The sequence below is a fragment of the Arvicola amphibius genome, chromosome 17 (genome assembly GCF_903992535.2).
Source record: "Arvicola amphibius chromosome 17, mArvAmp1.2, whole genome shotgun sequence".
NCBI classification, from domain to species: Eukaryota; Metazoa; Chordata; class Mammalia; order Rodentia; family Cricetidae; genus Arvicola; species Arvicola amphibius.
Window position 1 is genome coordinate 20834914 of NC_052063.2, and position 10009 is coordinate 20844922.

The 10009-nt window shown below is 40.6% G+C and overlaps 1 protein-coding gene across 6 annotated transcripts in view; it reads left to right on the forward strand.

The window, feature by feature from the left end:
* Nucleotides 1–6133, forward strand: part of Lin7a (lin-7 homolog A, crumbs cell polarity complex component) — a 141980-nt gene extending 135847 nt beyond the window's left edge. For all 6 annotated transcript variants that reach the window (XM_038314576.1, XM_038314577.1, XM_038314578.1 and 3 more), the window contains one exon: nucleotides 1068–6133. The gene's annotated coding sequence lies outside the window, so the exon portion shown is untranslated. The remainder of the gene's footprint in view (nucleotides 1–1067) is intronic.
* The last annotated feature ends 3876 nt before the right edge of the window (nucleotides 6134–10009 follow it).

The window sequence follows — 10009 nt, forward strand, 5'->3', positions numbered from 1 at the left end:
TACATTTTGCCTCTGGGCTTTTACTTTTTTCCCTTCTGTATTACTTCCCTGTTTCCTTCGGTATCTTGCTGGCTGGCAGGCAGCTGTGTGGTTTCTTACCCCAGGCATGTCCCTTACTTTCTCCCTCATTCCTCTCTCTCTCATTCTTGTTCTCCTCCGGTGCCTAGGTTCCTCCTCCTGTTACTTCTCTCTGCCTGCCAGCCCTGCCTATCCTTTCTCTGCCTAACTATTGGCCATTCAACTCTGTATTGGACCAATCAGGTGCCTTGAGCAGGCACACCTTTACATAATTAAACACATATCCTTACATCGTTAAACAAATGCAGCACAAGCAAATGTAACACATCTTTATGCAGTTAAAGTAATATTCCACAGCATAAACAAATGTAACATATCTTTACATGTTAATATAAGTATATATACACATATTCATATATTCCACAACTCAGTACCACTATCCCAGGGGTGGCATCACCCACGATGGTCTGGGACCTCCCCATCAATTAGTAAAATGCTCTACAGCCTTGCCTACAGCCTGACTTTATGAAGGCATTTTTCTCAGTTGAGATTCCCTGCTCTCAAATGCCTCCAGCCTATGTCGAATACATGATACTGTCCAGCATACCACTATCGTCTCCCATGTTTGAATGTTAGCTTCCCATTTTGTAAAACTCTTTCTGGAAGGATTAGGAGGTGTGGCCTTACTGGAGGAGGTGTACCGTACAGGAGCTTTGAGATTCCAAAAGATTACTATGCCCAGCTTCCCCCACCCTGCCACCCTACTTCCTGATTATGTAACTGCTCCAGTGCCATTCCTGCCCTCTTGATGCAATACTGTCCCCAAACAAGCTCATGGTCTCACCCTCTAAAACCATAAGCAAACCCCCAATTAAATGCTTTTTTTTTCATAAGGTGCCTTGGTCATGCTGTCTCTTCACAGCAATAGAACAGTGACTAAGATATCATGTAGTGAATATTCTTGATGTTTTTAGTGATTTATAGTTTAAAAATGAATCCTAATCACTGATTTCTCTCTACTGTCTTCCTCTACCCAACTCCATCTTTAGGCCGTGAAGAAAAGCTACCAGGTCAACCATCAGACAGTCAAAAATTTGGAACCGTGCTCCAGAATCCCAGCACATAGAAAAAAAAGGGAAAGGCAACACCAATAACTGCACCCGTCACAAAACTGTGAACACGTGCTGTCTCCATCCTTTACCAAGGCAATTCAACATCTTCCTCCTCTGGGTACCAGCCCCCTGCTCATCGCTTTTTACCCACCCAGACCTTCCATTCACAGCAGTGGAAACTCCCAGTGTGTTGAGGGAGGGACTTCTCCAGTCTGCAGACTGAAGCAGTATAAGAATAAAGTCTGTGACTTTTGAACCAAACACCAGGGCTAGGATTAAGTGAATCTTTAGTCTGAGGCTCTTCCGGACGTTAGCGAACCCTTCATTAGGCTATAGTTCAAACTGCATCAGTTCAAGGTTGTGGCCACTTGAAAGGAACCTACCCATTGTCCCTCACCCTCACCCATTCCATAGTCTATATTGCTGAGCTGTCCGAATTAGAATTTGATTTATTTATGAAAATGGCAAGTTCTTATCTTACATAATGTCTCAAAACCAGTTGGATTTCTTATTTTCTGTTTTTATCCATTTCTGAATGTATTGGCAGAACAGGATATTTTAGCTGAACTTTTAATTTTTAGAAGGAGGAGTTGGAACCCAATGCTGTGCTTTTTGAAAATTTAAGTATTGTTTATATCTATTATTAATTTCAACAGAGTATAATGTATATTTATTCCACAAAATTCTTAAGACCAGAGTACACTTGCTCTAACTTGGTTCTTTGTTTACCAAGGTTTACTACTCTGGTAAGAGATTATCTTCACTTTATGAACTCATCCTCAGTTGATAACGTGTTACCAGCCCTCCATATTTTCGTGTTAAATTTTATTTATTTATTTTTATTGACAAACTTTGGAGAAGTCTAAACCCATCCTGCACACATTAGTGTGCTTTCATAGTTATCTATTTGCTATTTTAAATCTTGGAGATTTATAAAACTGAATTATAATAGTTACACATAGATATACATCCAAGGGGATATATCACAGAAAGTTTTGATTAATTTCCCTAAAAGCAAACTGTATATTTTTGACAGTCTAGTATCAAAGGTATTGGCCCGCTTACATTGAGGTATATGAAACCCAGTGGTACCAGTATTGTGAATGACAGATGCTGCTTCCTCCAAAGGTAAATCTGTTTTAGTTTGCATTTTCCCACTTGTAAATACCCAATAAGGTTTTTCAACTTTCACAAAAATCTGTTAGGGCATCCTGGACACACAATACTATTTTAGTTTAGGGTAAATATAGGCCCCTAATATGGTTTTCCATACTGTAATGAGAAGAAAACTTTAACTATCTGGCACGTAAGTACCTTAAGCACAAAAATGTACACACACACACACACACACACACACACACACACAAAAGAATAACTGCCTAGTTAAACCTAGTTGAACTGTTGAAATAGAGTCAGATATTTTACTGTGTCCAATTTTACAAACAGAAAATAGTTCCCCCCCAAGACATAACAAATCAGATATTTCAGATAGTCCTCCAACATAAAAAAAAAATTTCTGAAGCATGGCTTACAAGCCAACTTTTTGAAACTAAACAAAACCAATTAGATTTGCCCAGCATGTTTTATTTCACACTGCTGGGTGGCACTATTGTCAACAGAAATGTCTCACTGCTCTGGATAGTGCAACACCAACCAGGTGACAAAGAGTGAGACAGCCAAGAGCTACCCCAATTTATTTCAAGATGATTGATCCTGTTGCGGTAACAGGTTCCCATCGAGTGGTTGGGGGAGGCGTCAGCAAGAACCCAGAATGTTATATAAAATAGGTCAATAAAAGGGACAAGCATGACAAGAAGAACGGCGTGGAGACTATATGAATATTATTCAGTTTGAAAGATAGTGCTCATTTTTATAAGAAAAAAGTAATAAACATATATTTTAGTTATAATTTAACAAAGAAATATTAAAGCTATTCAGAAGATGCCACAACACTCTCATAAAAGGAAGTCATCTTACCCTTACAGTGAGAAAATGGTCATTTCAATGAGTGTCAGTACATTGTATAAATTTGGAGCTTAAGATGAGTACATTTTCACGTAGCTGTTAAGCGTTTAGTTAATCTCGAAGTCAACATATGGTTTCCCATCAATACGAGTATTGTCAGAAACAGCTATGAAATAAGCAGATGCTTTCCATTGTTGTTTTCTAGAAGTTTCTGTATTTTATGCTTCATTCGTACAATGTGTCGTGCTGATAAATGTATACCAGGCTGTTTGTTGAGATGAAGCAATCCATCATACGTACAGAAGCCAAGGATAGGTTATATGTCTTAGTGGGTCTCAGATACAAATGGCTGGTTTACGTCAGTGAAATTCAGCTTGTTGAAATGCAAGCATTTCCCTAATATTGTAATCACGAGTGACATCCTCAAAGACTTACAGTGCCACCGATGGGTCTCTGAAGTTTCATTGAAGCAAGACAGAAAAGTAAGGACAAATCTACCACAATTTGGCCTGACATTCTCTATTCCTAAAGAATCACATATAGAGCCATTGACATGGCTGATGTCATCCGTTCAAAGAAAATGGCAGAATAGACTATTCTTCCATTCCGTTCAATACAAATATAATAAATATTGTGTGAACAGTTAGGGAGAAAAGGCTGTGACTTCTCAACAGGGATCTGATGAAGTGAATCTCAGTTCTTTCCCTGGGTCAAGGTAACCGGTTAGGCAGTGGAACAAACCTCTTCTGCGCGTTTTCCCTGCTGCAATTTCTGAGGCAAGCCCAGAAGGTAAAAGAATCACTGAACCTCTTCATTGGAGCATTTACATTTTGATCCTGTCACCATTTACAACGGAACATCTGCAGGGAGATAATGAGCCTAAATTACAATCGACTTTGGAAGAATAACAGACTTTGTCTTCCTCAATCATGTAATCAATAGGGAACTCTCTAGCGGTGAGAGCCACCACTATCTCTTAAGACAATGCTAAGATCTAAATGAAAAGTCTAGCATCCAGGGGCTTGTTAAAAACTGGAGCTTGTATCTAAAGAACTTAGAGATAAATTATACCCATTTACAAATGAGGTTCTCAAACGTGACACCAAGCTGATCCCATTTCCTTTACGCGGGTGCACATTCAGGGCACCAAATGTGGTACATTGCTTTCAACATCTATTACTATCTGTGGGTGTGTGAATGAGTGCCTGGATATTTCCCCTTTTAGCGTGGCTTTGCTTATAAGCACTCATAGAGGATATTTAAGAGTAGCTTCCGACAAAATTGTGACACAGATAAAGATCATTCTCTGAGGATTCAGGGACCTCTTTGAGTAAGACCTCCCCTATCATCCTGTCCTTCTTTAGACCCCAAACTCTATAAGACCATGGGATGTGACTGCAGCCCTCTGGATGGACTGGCACACTGTGGGGCACTCAATGAATATTTGTTGAATGAATGAATAATTGAAGAGGGAATATATGAATTAATTTTGACCTGACTAGCATATTACTTGGCACTAGAATTGCATGTGTCATAGTCAGAACCAGGATTTTCTCTAAGATAGGATCTGAAATCAATTTACATGAAATATCTCAAAGATTTAAGGGTCTTTAAGTCAGGGGCAATGCTTGGGAATTCAGATTTACAGAAATTTATAGGAGTAGAAAAAAATCTCCCCAGTTCTTTACAAAGCACTTGGACAAAGTGGCATGGGTGTCTCAAATATGGAATTTCATTTCCAAAGTTTACAGAAGACCATGCTTTAATTTGTGAAAAAAAAGTCATATTGTCAAGCATATTAAATTCCCCTGTGATTTTTCTATTTGTCAAAGCAGTCCATGGTCAATGAAAACATTGTTTCTAAACTTTGTACTTTCCACAACCACTTCCTTCATCTTTGATTCCTAGAATGTACCCGAGCTACAGATTGCTCCCATGTCAACTCCCAAACCTCTGCATGGATCTATTTATTTAACAGACATTCCTGTGTCGTCAGTGCATGCTAGATTCTGGAAATGCACTGTGAAAGAAGACCAATGTAATGCCATCCTAATGTTCACAGTGAGGGACTCCTTAGCGCTTATTCTGGTCAAAACTCCTGGGTCCCCTTCACACATGCTAGAACAACAGCAAACCCTCACCTCACGGGAGACATGAAATATTTCCTGCATAATGTATGTGAGCTTGCTTTTCTGAACATACCCCTCAAATGTGCCTCATAGTTTAGCCATAAAGCAAAGTTACAACCCAGTGACATAGGCAGTTGTAACAAACCACGCAGTAGTACTTACCAGGCTGCAGCTTCTGTGCCGAATGCTTTCACGAACACCTTCCCAGGATACCCCTACTCACTAGGCTCTATTTACTCACAGGAAAACGAAAGCACAGACTGCATGACTTTGCCAAGGTCACCTGATTAGCTGGTGGAGTTGGGGCTTGAACCCATGAAGTCTGACACAATAGTTCGTGTGCCTAACCATGATCTGTGGGCTGTGGGAGCACTATTATATTAAAATGGATGAGTCCTTGTATATAGAAATACCCTGAATTTGCAAAGTAGCAAATAAAAGATGTTAGTAAATTACAACTCATGATAGTCAACAAATCGCATCAGAAATAAAAACAAAACAGGGTTAGAACTGAATCTTACTTCATAGCATACATTTATGAACAGTACTTCAAGCCAGGGACATGCATCCAAGTTCAGATCCAGAAAATTTCTATTTGTGAAAACGTTTCAATGACTTCAGACTTATTTATTGTCAGCCACTGTGTCTATCTGGTGCTACAAAAACCCGAAAGAACAAAAACCCCTGCTCTAAGGGCTTCTACATACACAGTGCGGAGATGAACCAAGGATATTTCATCTTTATAGGGAAGGATTGGCCAACTGTACCATTTTCCCCCGTTGCATTGCATGTATATCGTGTCTTTCCAATTGTTTTCGTTGTTTTTACGAAAGAGCTGCAAAATTGTGCAGTGGTTCAACCTGACCAAAGTGGTATTATGCTGCTGGGAAGTAAACGTATTAGACACCAGACTGGAAGTATTGTTTTTATTAACATTTCAGGGACCATCGGATGCTGAGCCATGTGTTTATTTGGATGTGAAGTCTCATATGTGTATTCCTAACACAGGTTGCGATCTTGCCATGTAGGATTGATGTTCTTTCCAGAAGGAGAGAACACAAGTGTCTTCTTTCCCCTTTCCCCTTCCCCGCAGGGACTGGATTTTAGAGTGGGGTTGTTGAAGTCATTTTACAAATGGATACCAGGACCAGTTTGGTTTTTGAAATCTCGTCATTTGCTTTGGATGTTATCTGCTACACCTTTCTAAGCTTTCCAAAGAGAAGTAACCCCAAGTTTTAGAATCCTACCCATGCAACCGCACCTTGCCATTTTTTTCTAACATGAATGCTGGGAATTTAAACTCACATTCTCTTGATTATATAGCACTTTACTCTCTGGGTCCTCAGACAGAGATTTATCTCTTACTCACTCTGCTTTCCTGACCTGATATTTATCCTCAGAAGGAACATGGAGGTTTGTGTCAATATCTTTCACCCTCACCCCCACCATCTCCCACTTTCCCCACACACATTATTCCATGGGAGAAATTCCAAGAAGTAGAAGTGGATTTCAAATTATCAGCTCAGCTATAGGATGCCTCTCCTACCCTACTTCAACTGTGAGGCCATGTGGGCCTAATAACCATCCTCTTAACTGCTTTGGTTATGTAGGTGAATACTAGTGACTAATAAATAGTTACTAATAAAACTCAAACCATTTACTCAGCCTCAGCCTTCTATGATGTTGTCAACATTAAGCTTTTCCTGAGATTAGTATTTACATTCTACTATAAATTAGACAAGTGTCCCATAGAGGATCAAGTGGAAAAGGCTTAATAGCCAGTATGGTCTTTTAGGAGGGGACGAAGCTTAGTAGATGTTGTTAGACCTCCCTTGAAAGTGGGTACTGGGTCTCCATCCTCTTTCTTTTCTCTCTAACATTTTAACCGTGTGGTCAATGGGTTTGTTACCCCATACACATCCCAATGTTGCATCACCATAGGACCAAAGCAACAGGGCCAACCAGCCGTGAACTGACACCACCGAAACCATGAGCAAAATGAACTTTGCTTCTTTATGCACTGGTTTCTCTCTGGTATTTAGTCATGGGGACAACAAAAGTGACTGACACATACAAAGGTTACCTGTATTGAGTCTGCATAAGGGACCCTTTGGCTCTTTCATTCATTTGAATGATGAAAACCTACAATACCCAAAAGGAAATACTCACACAAGGGACTACAGCCTATATGTTTTCATTAAATTAGATTACAATAAGGAAAAGCACCTTCCGTGAGTATCATTTCAAAGAATCCAATTGTTACCTGGAAGCTTCCTATGAGCATTTGTTTATTAACTGCACCATGATTTAAAAAAAAAATAGTAAAAGGTGTGGAAGAACGAGAGGCAGACTGGTTGCCACAGGGGTAGAGACACTTGGAGAAGCTGCACATGGGCGTGCCCTGTAGCATGATGATTCAGAACCAGTCCTCACCTGGCCCGTGTATTTTCTCTGAGAAACCTAGAAAAAGAGTTCCACTTAAAACGTGCACTTCAGCTCAATGTCACTGGTCCCCTTCATTTCCCAGAAGTGCCTCATGGCCGAGAACACAGTGTGTGGTCAGCCCACACAGAAGAAATGACAGTGTGACCAAGGGTCAGTTTAACCTCCTTCAGTCCACAGCATGATCTGAAGGGATTCTCTTTTTCTGTTGCAAGTAATCAAAACCAGCAGCAGGTTCCAAGTTTTAAAGAGAGAATGAGTCAATTCCAAAGCAGATGCTATCCAGGCCTCAATAATAAATGTCCTGCTTCTTACCCTTACCTCTTTCTTGGGTCTGCCTATCTCTCCTCTTTCTGCTTCTTTTTTTTTTTCTCCTGCTACAGTTGTTTTATTTTTCCTTATAAGTCATGCTCCTCTTCCCAGGAGAATCAGGCATATAACTTCATAGCTATGAATTTAAGAACAAAACCGAGGCCTGGAGAAATGGCCTTAGAGGCTAAGAAAGATCAGTTCCTAGCACGCATACTGAGCAGTCCACAACTGCCTGTAACTCTTGCTCCAGAGACCTGAGGTTTCATGCCTCCTTGGGCACATTCACATAGGCATATACTCATGTGTGATTAAAAATAATGCATGAACAAATAAAGAGAAAAGCAAATTATTCTTTTTTCGTGTCAGTATCTTATAGGAAGATTCTGAATGACACTCCTTGGTTCTGGTCTCTTACTAAAACAAATCACTATAAGATAAATGATTGACTGAACTTGGGCGAGATTCTCATATCCACTGAGTCTCTATGTAGTAGCTGCATAGAAACCAGGAGGAGAGGAATACCATGGCTCTGGTATAAAGCAAGCCAAGAACTGCCCCAGAATACACATGTCCAAAAGCAGACTGAGTTATTTGTTAATTGGATTACTGAGATAACATTTTAATGGAAAAATCAGAGATACCTTCCTGGAACAGAAGCCACTAAATCAAGCGTTTCAAATTAAATGGAACCTGCCATGTATGAAGGAGAGCTGGAATAGCACTGAACAGACATTGGTTGCAAGAGCCTCAGGACCACACACCTTGCCTTATAACAAGGAAGGTCACCTATCTTGGGTGGTATCAGCTGGGAAGTTATTCTGTGTTTAAGCTCGGCAGCTTAAATGGAAGACCAATAAGGAAGCCATCACCAAGAAGCTCTTATATAATGCAGATATCAGAATACGGCACCTTCAGGAAGTCAGAAGGGACAGTGAACTGAAAATTGTGTTGTCAGTGACAAGCTTGTTTGCGTGTCATCACAACATAAAAATGATAATGTATGAGTGTTTACTAGGTATCAAATATCTAATTCAGTATCTACATTCATATCTCAAGACTTGAATATCTCTTACTTGTTGCATCCCAAAGAAACTCAGGACAAGTCTCAGTAACTCTAGCTTCTTCTAACACTTGACACCTCAACCCTTACCCTAAACCTCTCCCTCCCAGGGGCTGGGCTTCCATTTCATTTCCCCCAGCCTCTGAGTATATAACCTCAGACATTTTAGCTCCAAAACTGTCTGTACTTTACAAGCCCCAGGTGGTCTCCCAGAACCTGGGCAGCAAGCAGGTAGGGAAACACTTCTTCCAGTCTACACCCCTCCCTTCCTGTAGTTCTTCAACCATCAATCCAACCTTCCTGGGTCCCAACAAATCACCTACATTTCAGCAGGAAGTAGTTACATAAGAAATTACTTTGGTCTTTATCATCAACAAAATCGGGAATGTCAGTGAAAAGTTTGTACAGCCTGATAAACCTCTCTGCCAACACAATAATCCAAATCAGACCACATCAAACCAAATTAGAAAAAGTTCAGGTTGAACGGATGCCAGTGCTCCTTGGTAACATTCCAGCCCCCAGAGAAGAAATGGGGAAGGAAGACCAGGAAACCACATGTTTGTTCTATAGGAGACAGTTTAAATACCCTGTGGGAGTGGTCTTGAGCATCTCTGGGGAGGGGTCACTATTTGGCAGGTTTTCTTTGAAGTGTACCCTGGACTGAGGCAACTCCCAGGGGAGGGGTTTTGGGAGGGAACATTCCAACCAAATATTCCAGACTCTTTTTGGATATATGGATGCCAGGGGCTGAGGCAACACTTTTACCCAAACATCCCAGATTCTTTGGGTATATGGATGCCAGGGGCTGGGGTGAAGCTTCCAATCAAATATCACAGACTCTTTGGGTATAGGGGCTTTGACTCAAGTCTGGCTACTTCCTGTGTGTATGGAATAATGTGGAAGAGGAGAGAATTGGGAGTTGGTGGGCTCACTCTCAGCAGGAGGTGTGGTTAGAGAGGCATCCTAGAGAC